We start from the raw sequence: 22,105 nt of genomic DNA on the forward strand, positions 1-22,105 counted from the left end.
CCAATTAAAACACTTTTAAAAACAACACCACTTTATAAGCCTTGGAAGGCCAGGGCAAATAAATAGATTTTTAGGGCTCTCCTAAAGGCCAACAGCGAGCCTAAACTGTGGATATCTGCCAGGAGTGCATTCCATAGACCAGGAGCAGCTGCAGAAAAGGCCCGGTTCCGAGTTGCCACCAGACATACTGGTGGCAACTGGAGACGGACCTCTCCAGATGACCTCAACGAGCGATGGGGATCATACCGAAGAAGGCGCTCTCTAAGGTAACCTGGACCCAAGTGGTTCAGGGCTTTAAAGGTAATAACCAGCACTTTGTATTTCGCCTGGAAACATGCGTGTCCGATCGCTTTGGGGTTTGGGTGGTAATTGGCACACATGGGTACCTACCACCCAATCCAGTTTTGGAGGCTTGAACCAGTTCAAATCAGTTTGAATCGAACCAGGCTCAGTTTAGTTCAAATTCAAACCGGCAGGTTGAACCCAATGCCTAGTTCAGTTCAAATTCGAACCCTCGAAATGAACCGGTTCAAATTTGAACTGATTTGCACATCCCTATTTCTGTTCCTTTTTTAGTTAATACTTAATTCAAAAATGGTGTATACTTTTATTCTAATTTTGGGAGTTCCCTAACCAATGTCTGGGTTCAGAAGTTATTGATTCCATTCTAATTTAAATGCAAATTATAAGGAAATCAGAAGATAGCTGGAAAAAGGTGCCAGCTTGGTCCATATTGTAGGATTCACGATGCTGAATTTAGGGTGCTGAATTTAGCTAGCATAATTTTCTGTCCGTGTTATATGCAGAGGCGTTCTTACTCCTGGACTTCACGGCTAAAGTCCAGGGCCTCTACAGCCCCTGCGGGCCCCCAAATTCTCTTTCGTTTGTCCTGGGTGGTATGGTTGCCCATCTGAGCATGTTGATGCTTAATTTGCAGGAGAGGGGGCCCCCCAAAGACCTTTAGGTCCCGGCTCAAAAATTAACTAGGTGCACCTCTGTTTATGTGCATATGGCAGGGACACAGTGCTGCATCAAAGATGAGGAAGTGAGCATATCAGTAAATGATACATCCTCACTCACCTCAAATGGAACTTGGGGGAAAATCTGAGATGCATCCCTTAGATGCAGTTGGAAATTAAGATTATCCATACCTCTAGCTAGTTGTACCTTCCAACGATGATAACAGGCAATGCTAAAGCAACCGTGACACTACAAAATTGCTAGTGTTTGAATGCACTTCTAATTGAGGGGAAGTAATTTAAAATGTAGTTAAGGGCAATAATCCAACAATGAAGTTCTGAGATGTTTCTTCATTTAAGTGAAGTGGTTTAGTGTTCAGCCTAAAGCTAAATGGTGACTCAGTCCACAGTCCTGAATGAAGCTGGCACAGCTCTGTCTTGCTTTTCCTTCCTTCTATCCCTCCCTATATGGCAGTGGCAGTGACTGATCCTTGGCAAGCTAGATACTTCACCCGTGAATGTGAAGCCTCATGGCATTTTCTCATTCCTGACAACTGCTCTGAACAACTACCTGAGTTCCACGTATTGCACGGATATACCCATGCTCAGTAACCAGTAGTGCTGTGCTTGTGTGTTGGGGAAAGAAACAGGAAGGACACAAGCACTGAATGGATCAAGTTCTTCTCTTTCTCTGTATTTTGCATCAGCATGCAATTACAAAAATGCTTGCAAGTGTAGTTAAAATGGCTGGAGACCTGAGCAATCATTTCTTTCCATTTACAGCATGGGCTTGGACTAGGGACTCTTACATTTCTATGATTCTATGTTATCTAGAATAAAATTACAATGTGTACTCATCACTAAAAATACTCTGTCGTAGCTCTAAATCAGTTCATGCTTTCTAGTTCCCTAGATAAATATTTTGAGTTGGAAGTCTGAGTTATGAATTGTCTTTCATAAATTTTAAGTCTCACTGGGTTTATGTTGTTTGCTAGTTGCCCCATTCATGATTTTTTTTGGGGGGGGTAGACCTCCTAGAGATCCTGATATTAAAGTTGTTCACACAGCCAAACATACTTGGCCTTGGGAGGGAATGGGGAGAGCAGGGGCCTTTCTGCCTTCCCCCACATGACCAGCGCTGCTCCTGGGCTTCCCAGCACTGTGCACCAACAGGACTGGTGCATGAGCACTCTGAAAGCAGTGAGCACATGAAAGGAAAGTGGGTTGCGGCTTCCTGTATCCCACAATGCACCGTGCAAGGAGCATAATGCATTAGGGGATTTCCCTGCTGCCAGGTGCTCTTACCGCTAGGTTCTATGGATTGTCGGCTGCAGGCAGCCTGAGAATTCACACGGCTGGGTGGTGGGGTAGAAGGGTGAACTTGAGCCCTTTTGCCTCACAATTAGCCCAATAGAAAACCCAGGCTACCTCAGTGCAGAGCACCAGAATTGGGACTGATTCCGGTGCTCCACACAACCAGTCCTTCCCAGTATGGGCTGTGAAGCCCAGGTAGGGCGGGTTGTGTGAACGGCCTTATTGTGTTCTTTGTAGATTTTGAAGGATACAAGATAGTCTGCTGTAAATATGATCTTTAAAAAAAAAAAAATCAGGTTTAGCTGGCAACACCTGAAGAAAGCACTCCCAGTTATTTAATATTTTTGTCGACCCTTGGAATTTTATTTACTTATTTATTTATTTGTTACATTTTTATACCACCAAAAAAGAAGTAATAGAGAAGGGTAAGGAAATTACTTCCATTTCCTTCAAAACCAATTACTGAATTTTAGTGGACAATGAGGAGATGATCCCTTCTAATCCATAACCCAATATGTTATGCAGACTGAAAAGTTTCTCTAATCGGCCACATTCACATGTAATGGGGAAACAGAGGTGAAGGGGCCTGAGGTTGACAAACCTGTACGTGCAAATGATTGACCCCGGGGTCCAATCAGAAAAGTGACCTGAGGTTTCCCTTGACAAACTCCAATTTGAAACCTCGGGTTGTGGTGAGCTTCATTGTTCATACCAGAGGTATGAGCTCATAACATCCTCATACCTCATTGCTCATACTCTCTAGCTGTGATTGGCTGTCAGGGCTGTCTTTCATACCTGAAGGAAGCCTGCACAGCCAGCTTCCCTCCCCCCACAGTCTCCCTGACTGTATCTCAGTTCCTGTCCATTTTGTCCAAATGCAGACAAGTAAACATAGGGAGGGGAGTGACCACAGGTCCATTGAACCTTCAATTCCATGTTACATGCCAATGAGGCCTTTTTTTTTTTTTAAAGCAAGTTTCTAATCTTGGCAACATGGAAAACAATATTCTGCTAAAACTTTTGAAGTAAAATCAAATCTGAGTTTCTATTAACTAGTGTCTGAGGTTATTAAATAGCGCTTTCAGCCCCTGTACCCTGTAATCTTACATATATCTCATTGTCCTCTGTTTTGACCTGAATTTTATTTCTTATTTTTCTGTTTCTATCAACAACATTTTGTAAACAGAATTCCAAATTTTTCACAGAAGTTACAAAATGGGAATAAACAGTGTTTCCACCTATTTAATGACTTGGCTATCATGTTGGTATTCTTTGTTAATGAAAGTTGATTTTTTGCACAGAATCCCAAAATTTTGTCAGTAATTTTAATCCCACCCATCCCAATGTAATTAATCGTCATGTGTTTGCCCACTGTGTTAAAAACATGGCTTTTCCATTGCCACATTGTTTATGGCAGTAGAAGGGGGAAATCATTTCTAGCTACCAAAATGTAACACCACACAACAGGACCCACACTTTAGCCTCTTCTTTTATCAGGTGTTTTTAAATGTCTAATGTGAAGATTGCAACCTGTTCTCTGCTCAAAGGAAGTACCAACTTCAGCCAGCATGGAGAAAGGAGAGATACATAGGATGAGACCAATTTATTTCCTGCTGGCAGAAGACACAGAGGAAGAAAATGTCTTTCTTAAATTATTGTTGCTTGCTACTATACTTAAAACCTTGTAATTTGTTTTGTTGCCAATGCCACCCTTGGACTAGCATATGCTCATTACAGATCTAAAACTACATGGAGTCAAAGCCTTGAGTTATGTGGTATGTGGATATATAGCTGAATGATAGAAAAGTAATATTTTAAAGTCTCTGACAAACCAAAAAACTGCAGTGTGGTGCTGTTGACAATGCAAGCAGCATTGATTTTGTGTTTTATATAATTAAAATATATTGTCTGGTATGGTGCAATAGTAGTGTAAATGGGAGAAGGCATTATGGAGATAAACAGTTTATAAGGGGGGAAATATAATAATCACTGCTGTCCCCTGACACCATTTCTTTGCATCTTTTCTTAGCATTCTGGTGGATGCAAAGCTAAAGGATATCTGAAAAACAGAGATGATAGTTATTTTTGTCACTGTGGGAATCTAGATGGGCTCAGGCTAAATGGAAGCTGTCAGGTTTTGCAATTTCAAACCTTAAGTATTTTTTACATTCCTGCCGTCAAGATATTTTGCTCCCTCCAGACATCAATGTATGCTACGGAGTTCTGTGTTTCGCTTCTCAATGCCCACTGCAGGGATTTGTAGTGTGGGCAATTGGGATTCTCTGCATCATATCCTTGCTTCCTTGAAGGCTCTGGAGGGTGGGGAGCCAAATGAAACATCCTAGTGACTTAAAGGGCTCTCTAACATCAGGAGAGATGAGAATGCTGTGCACACACAAGTAGTAGGGTACATTTACTCCCAAGTAACTAATAAAATCAAGCCATAATTTGTCAGCAGGGCAAGAAAGTCAAATACACAGTAAGTCATTTAAAGGCAAGAGACGTAGAGAGAGTAATCCATCACCCCACCTTCAGAATGGTTTCCCCCCCCTGCACATGAGAAAATAGCCAGTTCACACTGCTGTGCTTATTTGCGGTTCCCTCATGGTCATTGCCAATGCTTAATACTACTTCCTTGCTATGATTGGAGGTGTTCAAAAGCATACAACTCTTCAGACATATTGAGCCCTTTCTCACAATCTGTGAGAAGGGCTTGAAGGGACAAGGGAGAAGCCTCAAAAAGCTTTCCTCCCCTGCAGATGATCCTCTCCTTGTTGCTGGGTGGGTGGCTCACCCGCCCAGACAACTGCTGGCTTCTGCTGGCAGCAGGGAGGTTTGGAGGTCAGGAGGCCCCTGGAATTCCCATAATGCGCCACACAAGTATGTCGTGCATTTTGGGAAATCTTTCTATGCCAGCCAGGAGGCTGCTGGTGTGTGAGTGCCATGCAGAGCCACATGTGGCACTGACACACAATCAGTGAGCCTGGTCTAGTGGCACATTTGTGTCCTTAACCCAGGCTAACAGCCCAGGCTCCCTTGTGGGTTTGCCGCCATGCCACCACCAGGAGATGCACAGCTCCCAGTGGTTCTCACGCACAGGCAAAACCGGGCTGGGCTTCACTAGAACAGCCTCATTGCTTCTAAGTTCCAATCTTATTGCAGAAGTTCATGACATTTGTCCTGCGGACAACCAGGTCTTGAGAGAAAACAAGGGTTATATTACATCAGACCCTTGACTTATTGATCTCTTTGTAAGCCACTCTCTTGGTCCATGCAGCTAGCAAAAGCCTACCCTTTTCCTAGTCCTGTGTGTATGACATAGGCTGGTTGGGGTGTGTGTGTGTGTGTGTGTGTGTGTGTGTGTGTGTGTGTGTGTGTGTGCTTACAGGGTATATAAAGGGGTCCAGAAGCTTACCTGAAATGTACTCTGTAGGCTAGTTTACCACACAGTAAGGCTGTTCACTTGATCTGTGAGTGGGACAGGGAGGGCAGGGGGGAAATGCAGGATCACACCTGCTTTTTCTACCCTAACCCTTTCTGTGTCCACACAGCTCATGCATCCTCCCAACCAGTGTTGCTGGGAGCCATGTGGCCATCTGGAGCCTGGCCTCCAGAAATCCCTCAATGCACCATATTAGGATTGCAGTGCATTGGAGGATTTCCCTGCAAACCAGGCCCTCTAGGCACCCAGCTTTGTGGCTGCTTGTGCTGCTTGTGCCCTTCTGTCTGGTTATCTATCACGTCCTTCTGTCACATCCTTCTATCTGCCTACATGGCAGTAGCCCTGAGTGTCAGGATCGCAAGCAACCCTATCTGGTTAGGGCTGTGGAACTTTGGGTAGGGCTGCTCATGTGAACAGCCTCTGTAATTTTCAAAGCTTTAAAATGTGCCTCTGAGCTTTTGCACAGTGCTAATTGAACTTTGATGGTATCTTTGGACTAGAGATGCACTTTCAGTTTTTGTGCAATTTGTTTATATGTTCAATGAAAGCTTCTTTTCTTCCTCTCTGAACATGTACATTCAACAATAAAATCAAAATTCATAACAGTTTGTCTCAGCTCAGTTCAAATATCTGGTTTGTCTGATGGATTATTTGGCGAGGAGCATACATACTTGCTAATTTATACTTGATAATTTATAGAACAGCAAAGAATTTCTATACTCAAGTTGTACACATGTAAAGAAACACTTGTAATTAAACTCTTGATTACAAATGGCAGCACCAGCATTTTCTTATTGCTTTAGAAAGTGGAGAGCATGAAAAAGTGCATAATATCTCTTGATTTTCTTCTCTTCCAGATACCAACATGAGAAACAAAATATTTCACCTGAGTTGGGCCAAAGGAATTAGAAATGTGCAAACTGGTTCCATTGGAAGGCTCAATGTTGAGCCAAACTCCCCCTGGTCGGTGGGAGGGGGGAGTCGGTTTGACATAGAACTGAACCCCCTGACCTCTTCGGGGTTCAAAGTTTTTTTAAAAAAAGTTTAATGGCCCCTTCAGGGGGCTTCTCTGAGGCCATGGGGGGGTCCCTGGAGGTTCCACCTCCCCCTGCCAGCTTCAATTATGCCTTGGTCCAGTTCAGGCAGTCTTCGGCCCTTTCTGGGCCTTTCCCCCATTGCAGTGGCCATTTAGGAGGCTGTCATGCTGGTGCAATGGGCCAGTGCATGGCCACCTCATGACCCATACCACACAGAGGCCGATTGTGCATGCATGGTAGCCTCCAAAATGTCCACTGCAATGGGAGAAAGGCCTGGAAACAGTAATTTAAGGCATAATTGAAGCTGGGGGGAGGGGAAACCTTTGGGGGACACCCCTAATGGCCTCACAGAAGCCCCCCCAAGGGGGTAAGTAAGTGTTTTTTTGGTTGTTATTTTTTAAATGCAAACTCCCTGAGCCAAGCTGAAGCAGGGAGATTTGAGGGGGACAAAAGCGAATTGGACCAGTCTGGTTTGAGTCTGGTTCAGACTTGAACCAAACTGGGCCAGCCAGTTTTGTGCACACCCCTAAAAGTAATTCCACAGGATGGATGTGGCCAGACAGTTTTGAGATACAATATTGGCATTGCCTTGTACACCTGCTACAGAGTATAGAATAAAAGAGAAAAGGCTCAGAAATGACCACTAGTAGCACTAGTTGATGATGGAAAGAGGGACAATGTGCTGAGTCTGTGAAATAAAAGCCCTTAAGTACTGTCAGGTGTTGCAAAGGATACATGACAGAACTATAGATATTTGATTGGTGCTAGGTGGGTACAATAGGATATACAAAAGAATGGGGATGGGCCATATCTCAATCGTAGCAAATACTTTGAAACAAGGGCCAGATCCAATCTCTCCTATCTTCAAGTAGGGCTGGAAAGACTTTAGAGAAGGGGCTCTCAAATTTGGGTCCCCAAATGTTCGAGTACAACTCCCATCATCCCAAGCCTCAATACCCTTTGACCATTCTGACTGGGGATGATGGAGTATGTAGTCCAGCATTTGAGGACCCAAGTTTGAGAAACTCTCCCATAGTCTGAAACTCTGGAGAGCTGCTACCACTCAGTGCAGACCATGCTGACCTAGATACGACAGTGTTCTGACTCAATATAAGGGCACTTCAAATGTTTATGGCACATGGTGGTCATTTTTTCTAATACATTTATGCTTTCAGATAACTTAAAACCAACCTAGATTTTAGTGAGTTCTATCCAAAATTTTATTTATTTATTTTGTAGATGCATAATGTGAGCCCTTTGGGGACAGGGAGCCATCTTATTTATTTGTTATTTCTCTGTGTAAACTGCCCTGAGCCATTTTTGGAAGGGCGATATAGAAATTGAAATAATAATAATAATAATAATAATAATAATAATAATAATAATAATTTGAAGAAAATGAAGATGTAAAAATATTATGGGACTTGCGACTACAAACAGACAAACATCTGCCACACAATACACCAGATATAACTGTAGTCGAGAAGAAAGAAAAACAAGTGAAAATGATCGACATAGCAATACCAGGGGATAGCAGAATAGAAGAAAAAGAAATAGAAAAAAATCACCAAAAACAAAGATCTACAAATTGAAATTGAAAGGCTGTGGCAGAAAAAGACCAAAATAATCCCAGGTAATTGGCGCCCTGGGTGCAGTTCCAAAAGACCTTGAAGAGCACCTCAACACCATAGGGGCCACAGAAATCACCATCAACCAACTACAAAAAGCAGCTTTACTGGGAACAGCCTATATTCTGCAACGATATCTATAACAACAACTACAACATTGACAATAAAATTTAGCCATCCTAGGTCCTTGGAAAGGACTCGATGTCTGGATAAAACAGGCCAGTCAGTGGCACCTGTCTGACTGTATGAGCAAGAAATAATAATAATATCCTGCTCTTCTCCCAAGGAGCCCAGAGCCTAGTACATGGTTATGTTTAACCTCACAACAACTATGTGAGACAGGATAGGCTGAGAGATAAATGACTGGCCCAGAGACACCCACTGAGTTTCGTGTCTGGCCTTGAACTCAGGTCTCCCCAGTCCTAGTCCAGCACTTTAACCACTACACCGCTGTCTGGGAAGGATATTTATATATGATTTTCTACTGCAATTAATCATTTGTTTGAAATGGATATTGCAGCATAGGCTTTCAGACACCAATCATTTCCATAGGACACTTCTTTTTAGACATACTTTCCAATTGCTACCCTAAGCCTGATAGAATAGACTAGCATCCTGTTTAGCTACATATCATGCTTTGATTTAGCTACATGTCATGCTCTGATGCTGCCCACACAAATATCTCTTCAGTGTGGTAGTTTTGCCACACCCAACTTTCTTTGGGTGTTTGGGCTTTCTGATTTCTAACAAGGTTGACTGGGCTTTCTGATTGGCTTATGAGGTAAGTAGTGCTTGGCAGTCTGCTATGCTGCCTCATCATTCAGCACTGAGAAGGGCCTCCCACCCACCCCAGTAATAGTACAGGTTAGGGTTGGTTGCCATATTGGGGGCTGGGTGAATTTCCAACATTAAACTCGTAAGTTTTCAAACCTGGTATCTCCTGCCAAAAAGGTTTCTGATAACAGGAGGTGATAAACACTTTTGCTCAAAATTCTGCAAGGCCACTGCCACCCAGAGCAAATAATACTAGTCTAGGTAGTCCAGTGGTCTGACTCTAAGGCTGTTTCATACAACACAAAGCACATCCAGTAGTGCTCATGCCATTTGTAGTAATGCTTTAAAATTAACTTTAAAATGCTTTAAAATTAACCAGGCAGGAGTCAACATACAAATCAGTCACCTGAAAACTCATTTTCTCCCTTTTTCCCCCATGCAGTTCCCATCCATCAGTGAAACTCAATTTGCATATTTGCATTTCTTCCTCTGAAAGGATAGCTATAAAAATTCCAAGCTCAGGATATTTCTGTGTTCAAATGATACAACCTCAAATGTTGTCTGGGAAGATGCAAATTTGGGGGTTGGGTGAGTTGAAAATTCAATTATATAATTTCATTCTGAACTGTAATTCATATGTAAAATTCGTGTGGTTAGCATTCCAAATCAACCAGTTTCAGTACTGAAATTAGAACTGTTTTCAATGTGTTTTTCAAAATGAAAATAGTATATGTATGTATTGAATAGCAGCCAGTGCTCTAATAATGCTGTGACATTTCAAGCAACCAAGGAATACACTGAAAGATAAACGTGTAGGGAAGGATCTTATAATATATTGGTGTAAAATTTGAAAAGTTGTTGACAGGAACAAATGGAACCAATATTCTGCTTCTCTAAATCTAACTTAGGAAACATAGGAAGCTGCCGTATACTGAGTCAGACTTGTGGTCTATTTAGCTCAATACTGTCTACACAGACTGGCACCAGCTTCTCCAAGGTTGTAGGCAGGAATCTCTCTCAGCCCTATCTTGGTAAAACATTCAGGGAAACCCACTCACATTTCTTAAAAGAGTGTGTGGTAGCCAGAAGAGTGTGGCAGGGAGTAAGCAAGCTGTTAAGAGTGGCCTGATCTGGAAATACAGATTTGGGAAGAACTAACCTCGGGTTTGAGTGATAGAACCTCCTTTCGAGGCCCCAGAAAGAAACCTTCAAGGAAACGGGACGGAACAGGTGCCCTCATACTAGGGAACTGGAACGTTCCCCTTCTCGTAATCAGGTTAGTAAACCTGTATGTCATTTATGCAATGCTCCTGCATAGGAATAGGGAGGGAATACGCGACCAAGAGGTTCACGCAGATGAGACAGTAAATCTCTTCTGGAAAGGTTTGCATGGTTATGTGCAAAAAGACAAGAGTATCTCTTCTAAACAGCAATGGGACAAATTGTGGAAATGGATGTCGTAACCCCACCCCCCACCCCCGATTACCTGATGTGCCTTGAAATCCCCCACTCCTGAGTTACAGTAATACCTGAATATACTTCATAACCTTGTGGGTTTCCAAATCCTTGTGTGTAAATCTTTGTAGATATATTATGTACAAACAACCACTTTGTATATAATTGTGCTTTGGCAACATACTGTATGCTTTGGTAGTTTGTTGGTTCAATAAAAAAATCTTGTCCTATTTTTTTAAAAAAAAAAAAAAAAAATCTTGTCCTATCTTGGAGATGCCAGGGAGGGAACTTGAAACTAGGGGTCTGCAATTTGGATTTTGGGTGTTTCAATTCAGATCTGAATCGAAACACCTCTGATTCATTTTTGGGTCTGAATCCGACTCATCCGAATCACCCCAGACTCGATTCTGATCCGAATGAATCCAAATCTGAATTCAAATTTATTTGGATCAAGAAAATGGGTCCCAGAGCCAAAAGAGTGGGGTGGGGTGGTAGTGCCTAATGGGTGGAGGCTACCACCCAAATTGCAGAAAAATTGGGCAAAGGGCTGATTTTTGGTGAATTGTTGAAGTTTTAGTGTCTTTGGGGCAGATTTGGGGCATAAAGTGGGATCTGGGGCAGAAGAGTGGGGTGGGGTGGTAGTGTCTAATGGGTGGAGTCTACCACCCACATTGCAGAGGGATTGGGCAAAGGGATGATTTTTGGTGAATTGTTGAAGTTTACGTGTCTTTAAGGTTTTCCCCTATAAGGTATAATTGAGGTATATCGCTTCACATTGGGGGGAAAGGGGTGGCCTAGAGTGGTGTGGGGTTGGAGGTAGTGCCCAAGAGGAGCAAGGAAGCTACCAGAATTTTTTCAAAGGATTTGGGTAGAGGGCTGATTTTTGGTGATTTGTTGAAGTTTACACATCTTTTTCTCCATAGGGAATCATGGAGGTTTCAGCAGCCCCATAACTGCACATAGGGGGTGCTGGGGTGGCCAAGAGTGAGTGGCGGTGTTGTACACATAGGGTGCCAACCACCTCCATGGGTTTCTAACCTATGGGGTACAGGGTTCTGTTGTTTCTGAGGTGTTCTGAGTGTAGATTCACTGGAAACAAATGAGAGTGGATTCATGGTTTGTATTGAAAATCTCATCTTGGTGGACTTACTGCCACTGAGGGCTTCCGTGGTCTCAGGGCAGGGGGGAGGTTCTGCTGCAGCCACAGGGAGTCTCCAGTGTTTCCCTTGCTGGACTACCCCCAGTCTGAGCATGTGGTGGCCATTTTGGAGGCAGCTGAGTATGTGCATGGACTCTTTGTGTTCCTGGAGCATGACCCATGACAAATGGCCCATGCTCATGCACAGTGGCCTCCAAAATGGCTGCTGCACACTCCAAGAGGTCCAAAATGGGCCTGAAATGGGCCAGCCCAGCCCAGGGGAGATAGGGGTAGGCATGCAGAGGAAGGGGGGACCAACAGAGACATCCCCCATGGTCACAGCCTCACTCGCTGAGGCCATGGAAGTCCTCAGCAGCAGTAAGTCTGCTTCTTTTCTCAAAATATTAACATCCCTAGCACCCCAAACCAGACCCAAACTTGCCCAGCTGTTTGGCTTGACCTCAAGCTGTTTGGCTTGACCCGGTTTGGCTTGAGGTTGAGTCCCTGAACCAAGCCAGTTCAATGTCAAACTGGCTCAAGGTCGAGTCAGTTCACACATACATCTGGGATTCTCTGTCACAGGCAACATTGATCTGCACTACTTTAGTCTGAAACCCGAGTCATTTTTGGAAGGGTGGTATAGAAATTGAATAAATACACAAATAATTAAAATAAACATGCTTCCTTTGCTGCATGAGTGCTTCATTAATCTGGATGTCGGCCATGAGCTCTAAAGGGTTGGTACTAAAAATACTGAAATGAAAAATGAGTGGCTGCCATTTATTTCAAATAAAAGTATCCCGGTCAGATCCCCTAAATAAATGTTCCCCTTTCAGATATCCTAGGTCCACTTTCTATGTCCTGTAAATTTGGTTTGTATCAAATATTGTGAACACAAGAGTTCTAAAGAGGCGGTGCCAATAATTTGATTGATCTCATCTTTTTCCAAGATGCCAAATCAAAATAAAAACACCTCACATTGGACCTCTTCCATGTGCTATAAATTCTGATTGTATTGGAGTGTAAATACATGAGTTCTAAAGGGGTGGAGCTAATAATCTGAGTGACCACCATCTCCTTTCAAGATGACTGATCAAAATAAAAAATACCCACATCTGGATACTCTAGGACTCCCTCCCTATACTGTAAATTTATTTTGCATTGGACTGTAAATACAAACATTATTGTTGGGGCGTGGCACAGAGACACATGAACATTGCATACTTATTCACCTATTTCTAGGGCTAAAAATAACCTTGCTAATCTTTTGCATAATTCTGTCTGAGCTTGATTAGTGTTCAGGATTTGGGATGAAAAGCAAAGTAAAACAAAATACCACTTTTAATTGTCATGGAATTTTCATAGCTGTTTTCTCTCATTGCACATTTTGATATGAATCTCAAACTCACCAAAGTTTGGCCCAAGTCTGTCTATAGCATGTATTCCAGATAGTTTTCTTCAAAGTGTTTTTACAGTTTTAAAGATATTGGTGCTTCTTCTGCTTCTGTTTTTCAACAATGGCAATGATAGTGGCAGCGTCCTCTCTATCTCCCTCCCCTCTCCCTCTTCTTTCCCCCTTCCTATCTGGTGTTTGAAAAACAATTATGGCAATTTCCCAGATGCCAGGGATTTGAAAACTAAAGAAGGTCCACTTCCGGCAATCCTACAAGCACAGCACAAAGTATACAGAAAATTCAGAGTAAACCTTTGGCAGCCATTCTCTTGTTCTCAGTTCTGTTTCTGGTTTCTTCTGCTAGTGCTAAATATGTCAAATGCTACAGTCCCCCCTAGACTCCTGTCTACCAGGGACAATCCCTATTTTCTCAGCTCTGTACCTGGTAAATCACTGTTCCAGTTTTATCCCTATTTTTGCCTCTTGGTGATGCCTTGTTCATGTGTTTTGCCCCCATATGAATTGCTAGAGTTGTAATTCTTCAGGATTCAGTTCCCTATCCAGAATCTCTAGAACTCTGAATTATCTGGAGTCTCTAGAACTCTAGAAGAGAGTTGGTCTTGTGGTAGCAAGCATGATTTGTCCCCTTACCTAAGCAGGGTCCACCCTGGTTGCATATGAATGGGAGACTGCATGTGAGCACTGTAAGATATTCCCCTCAGGATGGAGCCATTCTGGGAAGATCAGAAGGTTCCAAGTTCCTTCCCTGGCTTCTCCAAGATAGGGCTGATAGAGATTCCTGCCTGCAGCCTTGGAGAAGCTGCTGCCAGTCTGTGTAGGCAATACTGAGCCATATGGGCCAAGGGTCTGACTCAGTATATGGCAGCTTCCTATGTTCCTATGTTCCTAGATCTCCAAGTGGGTTGCTGGGTGCACCAGCATGTAATTAGGTGCAAAAGGCATTGTGTAGTGCACAGCATATAGCATGTGTAATCCAGTCTTCCTTAATGTGTAATGGGTGGGGGTGGTGCCATGGGCAATAATCCTTGGTAACTGATTGTAACAAGTGTATCCATAGTTTCATCTGGGAAATGTTGGAGGATATAAATATATCCTCTGGAATAAAGTGCTCCATTTATGCTTTATTGCCTGAATGCTTTATTGCCAATTTCCATTTGTGGCATGCTTGTAGTCAGAATAGTATGCCACACCAAACAGGTTGCTCAGCCATGCCCCCTACACATTCACCAGCATGTCCCTGCTTTCTTTGATGAAATGTGGGAAGATAGGCTCCCCTGCAGTTTGGTCTGCAAATAAATTATCAGCTAACCCAAAATAATCCACCCCCATTCTGGAGAGTTTCTCCCTTCTGCTCATGACTAAGCTCAAGAAGAAGTGTGCTCCTTTACAATTGTGGAAGCAGCTCCCTGACCTCGCACACCCACACACCCCATGGTTTCTTTGCTCCCTGCCTGCCATGCTGACTAATTGTGTGCATGTACAAGCAAAGAAGCACATATACAGCGAGTGCAGTCCTGCTCCAGCAGCATGGATTTGCGTGGGTGGAAAGGGGCAGATTTTGCCAAATTCCCCTTCCCCCAGAAGTACAATAGATGGATATGTGTTTGTTTTTTAATATGGGGTTTTGCGAAATGACCCCCAGGGACATAATTTTGCATGGCATAGGATACTTCTTAGGGAAGAGCAGATCAGCAAAAATCCCCCTTATGCATGCATATGTGGATGTGGGATGGCAGCTTCAGCACATATGCTTCCTTTCCTTTCATGTATACAATATTAGTCAGGATGCCAGCCCCTGCATCTGGAATGACTGGAGGCACTCCCCAAAATGCCATATAGAAAAACAAACAGCCATCCATTGTAAAGGGACAGAACCATGGACTACATTCACAATTAATTCTTAAGCGTACCTTGCCTGTATAGGAGAACAGGAACAAAACACGTAACTGTAATGTTCACCATAGGGGTGGGGAAGTGCTCCAAATTCCAATGCACTAAATGCATTGACTTTGCCTTGAGGTTTATTTATTACCATATAAACTACTTTGGCATTTATAGCCTCATGGGAAGATATTTAACCCAATACAAGTAAACACAGAGTAAACACATCATTTCTTCCTGCATCTGCCATAGTGTCATATCTATCATTTGAACACATAGGCACTTATGGCAGCTGGGTGGATTTCAACAGTGTGTGTGTGTGTTGTGCATGCGAGGGGGAAGGGGTAAACACTATGAGTCATAAGAAATGCTACAATTTATGTCATTCCCATGCACTGAAGGAAACACAACCATAAGATATCCATGAAGAAAATATCAAAACAATTCTGTTAAGACATAAAACTGTTGTTGGCTTTGTTTTCAGATATCTCATTAACCTTCTTTGCTGCAAAGGTTTAAGGGCAAACAAAGGTCCCCACTTTACAAGAGTCCAGTTGCCAAAACAGCTGATGTTACATCAGTATGGCAGAAGTCAACTTGATGAACAAATGCAGAAAGAAAAATATTAGCATAAAAGCATACATAGAAATGTAGGAACATGAAGCGCTTTTGCTTACAAGAAGACTGGTCTGCAATGCTCAGCTTTACCAGGTTATTCCCTATTATTAGACTGGGGTGGTCAACCTCTTTTCTTATTTTATTTATTTTGTTTTTATTTTCACATTATATCCCACTCTTCCTCCAAGGAGCCCAGAGCAGTGTACTACATACTTGAGTTTCTCCTAACAACAACCCCGTGAAGTAGGTTAGGCTGAGAGAGAAGTGACTGGCCCGGAGTCACCCAGCAAGTCTCATGGCTGAATGGGGATTTGAACTCGGGTCTCCCTGGTCCTAGTCCAGCACTCTAACCACTCTAACCACTACACCACGCTGGCTCTTATGAGTCACTCTATTTCCCAGATAATGATCAGGGGGCTGGAAGTATATTTTGTCACACAAACTGACCTCTTCATAGATATTCTGTTTAGTAAAAATATTGCCATGGTGCCACTCCTCCCTTAAGTTTATTCACTGAACATACAGAGCCCTGAATCACACACAATGAAATGGACGTATGTTGGCAAGGGGTGAGTTTTCTGAGATGCATTCAGGGGCTTAAGCAAAAACGTGGGGTAGTCATTTCAATATGTTTAAGGTAGACACCCTTTTTAATCCTTGGCTAACATTCTGCATATGAGTTTTTTTGACTGCAGGACCATGTTTTGGGGGGGCCTGCTCATCCCTCAAGGACATAGTTCTGAAATGAAAAGTTCTTCTGGAGGAAGGAGACAGAGCAGCAAAAATAGCTTCTCCTCCCTATCCACCTAAATTTCTCTGCTCAACCACATGCTGCATGGAACTGCGATGCAGAGTCTTCCCACAGGCAGCTGGTGCTTGCTGGGGCAGGAAGGACAGGGAGTAAGACCGCCGATGCCTTTAACAGGGTAAGAGGATGGAAATACACTGTAAGCCCAGTACTGCCAAGCCACCACTGCTCAGCTGGCCAAGGTGCAGTTGCCTTGTCCATTTCAGGGCTGAGCCTGGTAAAAAAGAAAAAAATCAAGTTTCATTTAAAAATGGGCTCTATCTTGAAATGGCTGTTGCACCTGCCCCTCAGTCAGGGCTTATTAGCATATTAAAGGCATACATTACCTTTCTCACCACCCCTCCTGCCCCAATGACCACCAGCCCCCATTGAGTCTTCCACTGACTCGGCTCCTCCACTGCACAGAATGTCAGTCCTTTACTTTATTAATCCTAACCAACAACCTTCAGTAACCTGTAAGTGCAATTTGGTGATAAAGGTCATGGAGGAGCTGGAGGAAAACTGACTCCATCCCTTACCCCTAGACATAACTCCCGTTAAAGCAAAAGAACACAATCCCTTGAGCAAACTCCATTTCCCAAGATCATAATATCCAAAGACATTAGTGTAGCTAGGATAGAAGGGGCTTGTGTTCACCCTCCTGGAACCATGCGACCCCCCAGTGCCATGCATGGCCCAGGGCCGGTGTGTGTGTGTGCGCTCTGGAAAGCGGGGAGGCCCAGTTCCATTCCTCTCCAGAGAGGAATGAGGAATCCAGTGTGATAGCAGCAGTGGCAGCCAACCGTCAGTGGGTGGTGGGGGGACAAAAATGATAGCCATAATGGGCAGCTGGGAGTAATGGGGAGGTGCCAGGCAAGCAAGGTGACCCTTAGACCCTGGAGCAGTTGGTGTTCCAAGGACACCTTGGAACACTGGTAGCTCTGCCCCTTTCTAAAGAATTACACATGAGCATGGTGGTTATTGAGGCAATCAACTGACTGTTGATTAATGTCTGTCAACTGTCTGTTGATTAATAGAAATATCTGTTAACACTAAGAAGTATTGCTTCAACACTATGTGGGTGGACATCGTTGACTAGTCTGCAACTGCAGGCTAGTCAGATGCCAATTGGATGTGTCAAACTTGTACATTCCACTGAAGAGAATAGAAACACCCTTCTTAGTTTGTGTTCTTGTTAGGGATATGCCAGAACATATCCCTTTAAATTGAGGGCTTACTCAGCCCCTTTAACGAGGAGCAGAGCAGGTCCATCCCTGTGGTGCTCTCTCTCAGTCAGCAGCCTGTGTGTGACACTTGCACACACATGGACACCACACATGTGCCACAGGAGAGTGCTGCCAACACACGAGCATAGTTGAGGGGAGCGTCAGGATTGCTCCAATGGCAGTGATCGGAGCAGGCATGGACCCACTCTCCTCCATGTTAAAGGGGATAGCAAGTCTTCAATTTTAAAGGGATTGTGCCACGATTTGGAAGCTGAATTGCGTTTTGAGCACATTCTTATTTCTTGTGAGTCTTATGTATGTGTTTCCATCTGGACAACTATGTAGGAGAAAATGTTCAACTGTTCCCGAACCTGCAAGAAATTAATAAATTGGGGCAACTGTGTCACTTCTCCTGTCATGTTCTAGCTAAATTCTACCAAGATAGCTATTTTTAAATTCTTAACCATTCTCCTTGGAATTTAGACAGGACTGTTTGCTATACTTGTAAGCAAATATCATAGTTCTGTCTTGAGCTGGCAATGTTTAAATCTACATAAAGGCATGCCAATATGCATAAATTTTGATCAAACTCTTTGTGCTGAAAAAGGCTCTTTCAAGTTCTTGCCTTCCACTTTTTTCCCCTTTGTGACCTCAGCTACTGTATACCTTTTCTGACTAGACACAAGCAGCAGCTATTCTTGCATCTAAATGCTGTAACCATACTGTGATCATGGTGGTTCACATCCCAGAGCCAAGTAGACCTGCAGATGTGATGAAAAGGTAGGCACTATGGAAAAACAGCTGGAATCACTTAATGAGGACAGACAGTAGAAGGTCAGGACATGCTAATAGAAAAGTTTTTCACTGTGATGAAGTATATGGAAGGTGGAGGTGGAACCAAACTGGCATGAAATCTCTTCAAAGGGAGCCACCTGTGATTATAATTAAACTTGAAATATTCAACCCTTAAACAAGGATACTAATCCTATTAGGTACATCAGTGTCGGTGTCCTTCCTCAGCACAAGATGAAGAAACATAGTACTCCATAAACTAAGTAGAAGATATAATAAATCAAACATGGTTCAAAGAAAACAAGCAGCAAAATGCTCAAAGTATCTGCTTTTGAGAGACACATAGTTGTTTCTTTAAGATTAAAGTTTAATGATCCACAAAAGTTCCAGGTTATTACATCAGGACAGTTATAATTAGAAACTTTTTATACAAGATTTTGATCTGAGAAAACAAGCACAGTCAATGAGATAAATTTCTACAATCATGGAACATGGTAGATAGAACATATATTAAAATCCAATCTGGAATTTGGAAGTGTATGCTGTTGTGAATATAAAATTGCTCTCCCTTTTTCAAAATTGAAATTAACATGCAAGTGCTGCTTGAGTTTTAATCCTGGCAAATGTAGCATTTTCAAGTGTTACTTCTGAATATACCGTCTGCTTTAGAAAACAAAGCTCCAGAGTTTTGGCAGGGAGTTTCCTCAGAGAAGTTTAGCCTAGCAGAAGCCATTGGAGAGTAGATGATTTGCAATATAGTCTATCGTCTCACCTCTGACCAGATGCTGGAAGGGGTGGCTTTGCCACACCTGGCTTTTAGAACTACACAAAACAGCAGGTGTGCTTTGAATGGGAGGTGGGGCTATGACTGGTCATTAGCACACTTTCTGTTCTGCAGCTTACTTGGTGCAATCAAGATAGTTTTTGTTTGTTTGTTTGTTCAGTTTCTATACTGCCCTTCCCAAAATGGCTCAGGGAAAAGAATAAATAAATAAGATGGATCTCTGTCCCCGAAGGGCTCACAAACTAAAAAGAAACATAAGAGAGACAGCAGCAACAGTCACTGGAGGTATGGTGCTGGGGATAGATAGGGCCAGTTACTCTGTCCCTGCTAAATAAGAGAATCACCACATTAAAAGGTGCCTCTTTGCCAAGTTAGCAGGGGTGCTCTGTTTGCAGACAGTTTGTTGTTTGCAGATCAGTTTGCAGATAGTTTGTTGTTGCAGAAAGTTTGTTCCTTCACAAGTGGTAGATTCAGTGCCTCAGGGCATACAAGTAGAGATAGTATCATTGGTGAGCCCCCTTGGGGATATTTGAGCAAAGTTGGAGTGGCCAGTCAATTCTTCAAGGCTTGGTGGCACAAATGAGAAGATTGGGATTCCTTCGTACTTTGGCAGCACCACCAGCCAGAAAAACTGAACACCTTGTGAGACCTCTGAATTACCCTGATCCCTTCAGGGGTTGGCAAGGAGAAAGAGGGATATGAATTGTTCTGACCCACTGCTCTCAGCGAGGCTATGATTATTCAAATAGGTATAGAAAAAATATGCTGTTGTCTCACTTCATCCTAGTGTAGTGCTTACGCTGCTGGGGGCAGGGGCGGAGCTATAATAGGGCTGATTGTTTCAAAGAACCTGAGGCACCCTGGAGCCACCAAGCTCCCCTACTTCTCCCACTGCTGGCCAGCTGCTACTACTGCCTCCCTGACTTTCAGGACCATTGTCCATGGGCTCTCAATGGGTCAATGAAGGAGGGCAGAAATGGGAGCCAGGAGGCAAGAGGAAGAGCTGGCTGGTGGCAGTGATATCGGACCTCTGAAAAGTATACAGTGTACTGTGCTTGATTGGCCAGCAAACTCGCCTGACCTGACCCCATAGAGAATCTATGGGGCATTGCCAAGAGAAGGATGAGAGACATGAGACCAAACAATGCAGAATTGCTGAAGGCCGCTAATGAAGCATCCTGGTCTTCCATAATACCTCATCAGTGCCACAGGCTGATAGCATCCATGCCACGCCGCATTGAGGCAGTAATCATTGCAAAAGGGGCCCAAACCAAGTACTGAATACATATGCATGCTTATACTTTTCAGAGGTCCGATATTGTTCTATTCTTCAATCCTTGTCTTCTTGGTTCCATGTAATATTCTAATTTTCTGAGACTGTGGATTTGGGGTTTTCATGAGCTGTACGCCATGATCATCACAATTATAACAAATTAAGGCTTGACTTATCTCGCTTTGCATGTAATGCGTCTGTCTCATATATCAGTTTCACCTTTTAATTTGCATTACTGAAATTAATGGACTTTTGCACGATATTCTAATTTTCCGAGTTTCACCTGTATGTGTGTATGCATGTGTGTGCAAAGCATGTCGCATCTGTAAATGCTATGTCAAGTATTTCGTGCATGACATTGTGCTGCATGCATTTATATGATTGAGGGCTGGTACAGACAATATGGAGCTCAGCAGATATGAAAAAGAAGGTGTAAAGGTGCCTGTTTTATTTGGGTGAAGTTTGGGCACTTCTTGCCCATCTGGAGGTGCTGAGGAAAAGCGGGATGGAAATAAGACTGATGGAGCTGGGCCTTCCAGGACAGGGGGGTACTGGCAAGAAACTTACTAGACAGTTGGTTTGATTTGATGTGATTTATTCAAGAGACTGGTGATGCTTGAAAAAAAACACTGGCAGGAGTGACCAGAAGATAGAGGATGAGGTGGTCTCGATGCCTGCACCAATGCCTCCTGCTCCTATTGGACTGCAACTGACCCTGGCTCCTGCAGGGCCAACAGATGAGGAGGAGGCTGCAAATTTGGCTGCCAGGCAGGTGAGGGTTGGGCCTACAGATTGGGGCCTATCCAAAATTGGGGTTTGGGCAGTTTTGACTGCCTGCTTCACCAGTTAGTCCCACTGGGAGCATGCCAGGTTGGGTAAGGGTGGGCTCCTCCCCTTTAGGGAATTGTACTCAAGTGTGGTGTGGTTCTTAAGTGCCCACCATGCTGTGTGCCACCGGTGGAGTGTCTGGGGCTTTTCCTATTGGAGTTGTCCCCTCTTCTCAGCACTCTCCATACAACTTGATAACGCTGCCTCTAGGTGACCACCTGCTGCCATCGACTAAGGAAAAGATGGAGGAGTGAATACATTGATATGTTCAGCCTCCTCTTCAGAATGCCTGAAAAGAAGGTCAAGAAAGGGGCCTCAAGTAAGGAGCAGGAAGCCACAAAGCATAAACCCATAGAGCACAGTTGGAATAATTGACTCACAGGATCGACCATTTACATGGGGGTAGTCATGCAGATCTAACCCTCAGGGGGCCCAGCATTGGTAAAGTATCTAAGTCTTATTCACCACACATTTGTGGACTTCACGGGCACATATGATGAGAATTCAGCATGCACCCCTCCATTCCCTGGGGCACCCTGCTTTGAGAATTGTGGCTCCTGATCATCTCCCTTTCCAGACCATACAGGGAGACAGGGCAGACAGTGGCCATCTGCTGTCCAAGCCATCCAGTTTTGTGGCTGGTGTGGGAGCGGGTCCACAAGGAGTTCATCCACATCCTGTATGTTGGGTATTCAACTACAGTGAGTACTGTTCTCGTAACCTGTACAGGTTCCACCATGCTTGCGAAGTCTGTG

This window comes from Hemicordylus capensis, chromosome 1 (genome assembly GCF_027244095.1).
Source record: "Hemicordylus capensis ecotype Gifberg chromosome 1, rHemCap1.1.pri, whole genome shotgun sequence".
Classification (NCBI taxonomy): domain Eukaryota; kingdom Metazoa; phylum Chordata; class Lepidosauria; order Squamata; family Cordylidae; genus Hemicordylus; species Hemicordylus capensis.